Here is a 4,046-nt window from a genome sequence, read left to right on the forward strand (position 1 = left end):
CACCCTAGTTTTCAAACACTTGTTTCTAACTTCTGTGCTTAGAAACCAAATACACAGTAACTACATAAACAGTTAAAACATTATAATATACTTCATCCATTCAATAAATCTATTGAAATGGTACACATCTGCCATATTAATTGTCCTTGTTAACCAGCTCCAAAAGAGATCAATGTTTTTATGAGAAAACTCATTTTGAGCACAGACTTCAGACATCCCTTTAAGTTGAACAAATATTTATAAAGACTCAACTCTGCCTAGAAATGGCTTTGGATGATTTGTTTTCATTTTCTAATTTAATCTTCATAATAACCATGTAAAATGTAAATGGGATATTATTATCATTATTTTAAAGAGAAGAAAATGGAAGCTTGGAAAGTTTAAATAACTTTCCCACAGTTACTCAAGTTATGGCAGAATTAAGATTCAAACCAAAACCCCAATTTTTTCCATTATACTTTGTGGTCTCTTTTTCCTGGACACACACACACACACACACACACACACACAATGCTGGCAGCTGGACAAAGAACTCTTTTTTTTCTTCTTCAGACCCTTGACTTTCTGTAGAATCACATTTATTTATAAGCCACAGTCCTTAGAATGATCTATTGTGTTTTAGTTTTATAGACACATTCTTCTAGGTGACCTTTGACACCCTAGGAATGGGTTATTGTTCCTGTCTTATTCTTCTTTGTAAATAGTAAGAAATTGATTTACAAAACTTGTCTGTCATACATAGGTTTTTAATTTTTAATTTTTATTTTGAGGTTTTTGGGTCATGTCCAAAGCTTGGTCCTGGCTCTGTACTCAGGGATCACTCATGGTAGAGCTCAGGGTACTGTTAAAAGTGCTTGTGCTCAAGCCTTGGTAAACTATATGCAAGACAAGTGCCCAGCCTGCTGTACTATCTAAGTTCCACACAGAGTTAAACAACTATGTACTTCACTCTTAGAGAGTTCTATTGCTTTCTTTATGACTGAGTTTGTTCTGCATCTGTTCTTCACACCTCTCTTGCTTCAATTTTGAAATCTGATAGGGGAATATATGTGGTTGGGGTACATGATGGTAAAGCAGATTTATCTTTTTTTTGAAGCATTTACTGTACCTCCTCTTTCTATACAGTCAGTGTAAAGAACACAGCCTGTGGTAAGAATTGGGAGGCCTTATCTTTTCTTTTTTTTCTTCATTTTTTCCTTTATTTAAACATCTTGATTACATAAATGATTGTGATTAGGTTTCAGTCATGTAAAGAACCCCCCTTCAGCAGTGCAACATTCCCACCACCAATGTTCCAAATGTCCCTCCATCCCACCCCACCCCCACCTGTACTCCAGACAGGCTTTCCAGGTCCCTCATTCATTCACATGATTATGGTAGTTCTCTGTGTAGTTATTTCTATAACTGCACTCACCACTCTTTGTGGTGAGCTTCATGAAGTGAGCTGGAAGTTCCAGCCCTCCTCTCATTGTCTCTGAGGATTGTTACAAAAATGACTTTTATTTTTCTTAAAACCCATAGATGAGTGAGACTATTCTGCGTCTCTCTCTCTCTCTCCCTCTGACTTATTTCACTCAGCATGATAGATTCCATGTACATCCATGTATAGAAAAATTTCATGACTTCATCTCTCCTGATGGCTGCATAATATTCCATTGTGTATATGTACCACAGTTTCTTCAGCCATTTGTCTGTTGAAGGGCATCTTGGTTGTTTCCAGAGCCTGACTATTGTGAATAGTGCTGCAATAAATATAGGTGTGAGGAAGGGGGTTTTGTATTGTGTTCTTGTGTTTTTAGGGTATATCCCTATGAGTGGAATAGCTGGGTTGAATGGGACTTCAATTTCCAGATTTTGGAGGAATCTCCATATTGCTTTCCATAGAGGTTGGACTAGACGGCATTCCCACCAGCAGTGGATAAGAGTTCCTTTCTCTCCACATCCGCGCCAGCACTGATTATTCTCATTCTTTGTGATGTGTGCCAATCTCTGTGGTGTGAGGTGGTATCTCATCGTTGCTTTGATTTGCATCTCCCTGATGATTAGTGACGAGGAGCATTTTTTCATGTGCCGTTTGGCCATTTGTATTTCTTTTTTTTTTATCAAAGTGTCTGTTCATTTCTTCTCCCCATTTTTTTTATGGGATTAGATTTTTTTTATCTTGTAAAGTTCTGACAGTGCCCTATATATTTTGGACATTAGCCCCTTATCTGATGGGTGTTGGGTGAATAGTTTCTCCCACTCGGTGGGTGACTCTTGTATCCTGGGCACTATTTCTTTTGAGGTGCAGAAGCTTCTCAGTTTAATGTATTCCCATCTGTTGATCTCTGCTTCTACTTGTTTGCAAAGTGCAGTTTCCTCCTTGAAGATGCCTTTAGTCTCAATGTCATGGAGTGTTTTACATTGGTGTTGTTTTATATACCTTATGGTATCAAGTCTGATATCAAGGTCTTTAATCCATTTGGATTTTACCTTTGTACATGATGTTAATTGAGGGTCTATGTTCGCTTTTTTGCAAGTGGCTAACCAGTTCTGCCAGCACCACTTGTTGAAGAGAATTTTCCCTGCTCCAATTAGGATTTCTTGCTCCTTTGTCAAAAATTAGGTGATTGTATGTCTGGGGGACAATGTCTGAGAACTCAAGCCTATTCCACTGATCTGAGGGTCTGTCTTTATTCCAATACCATGCTGTTTTGATAACTATTGCTTTGTAATACAATTTAAAGTTGGGAAAAGTAATGCCTCCAATTTTCCTTTTCCTTAAGAGTGCTTTAGCTATTCGAGGGTGTTTATTGTTCCAGATGAACTTCATAAGTGTTTGATCCACTTCTTTGAAGAATGTCATGGGTATTTTTAAGGGGATCACATTAAATCTGTATAATGCTTTGGAGAGTATTGCCGTTATAATGATGTTAATCCTGCCAATCCATGAGCAAGGTTTGTGTTTCCATTTCTGTGTGTCCTCTCTTATTTCTTGGAGCAGGGCTTTATAGTTTTCTTTGTATAGGTCCTTCACGTCAAGTTGACTCCAAGATATTTGAGTTTGTGTGGCACTATTGTGAATGGATTGCCTTCTTGACTTCCTTATCTTCCCTATCACTATTGGTGTATAAAAAGGCCATTGATTTTTGTGTGTTAATTTTATATGAATCTATTGTTTCTAGAAGCTTTTTGGTAAAGTCTTTAGGGTTTTCTAAGTAGAGTATCATATCGTCTGCAAACAATGAGAGCTTGACTTCTTCCTTTCCTATCTGAATTCCCTTGATACCTTTTTCTTGCCTGATCGCTATAACAAGAACTTCCCATACTATGTTGAAGAGGAGTGGTGAGAGCGGACAGCCTTGTCTTGTACCAGAATTTAGAGGAAAGGCTTTTAGTTTTCCTCCATTGAGGATAATATTTGCCATTGGCTTGTGGTAGATGGCTTCAACTAATTTGAGAAAGGTCCCTTCCATTCCCATCTTGCTGAAAGTTTTGATCAAGAATGGGTGTTGGACCTTATCAAATGCTTTCTCTGCGTCTATTGATATGATCATGTAATTTTTATTTTTTCTTGTTGATGTTGTGTATGATGTTGATAGATTTACAGATGTTAAACCATCCTTGCATTCCTGGGATGAAACTTACTTGGTCGCAGAGTATGATCTTCTTGATGATGCATTTGATTCTATTTGCCAGGATTTTGTTGAAGATCTTTGCATCAGCATTCATCAGGGATATTGGTCTATAATTTTCTTTTTTGGTAGCGTCTCTGTCTGTTTTTGGTATCAAGTTGATGTTGGCTTCATAAAAGCTGTTTGGGAGTGTTCCCGTTTTTTCAATTTCATGGAAGAGCTTAGCCAGGATTGGTTGTAGCTCCTCTTGAAAGATTTGAAAAAATTCATTAGTAAATCTATCTGGGCCTGGGCTTTTCTTTTTGGGCAGATGTTTGATTACAGTTTCAATTTCCTCAGTAGTGATGAGGGTGTTTAGATATGCTACATCCTCCTTACTTAAATGTGGAAGGTTATAAGTGTCCAAGAATTTTTCCATTTCTTCTAGGTTCT

The 4,046-nt window shown here is 37.5% G+C and overlaps 1 pseudogene; it reads right to left on the reverse strand.

Annotated features, from left to right (window-relative positions):
* Window positions 1-1,077: 1,077 nt before the first annotated feature.
* On the reverse strand, window positions 1,078-1,166 carry LOC126005291 (uncharacterized; annotated as a pseudogene).
* Window positions 1,167-4,046: the final 2,880 nt, after the last annotated feature.

Source organism: Suncus etruscus, chromosome 3, assembly GCF_024139225.1.
Source record: "Suncus etruscus isolate mSunEtr1 chromosome 3, mSunEtr1.pri.cur, whole genome shotgun sequence".
Taxonomy (NCBI): Eukaryota; Metazoa; Chordata; class Mammalia; order Eulipotyphla; family Soricidae; genus Suncus; species Suncus etruscus.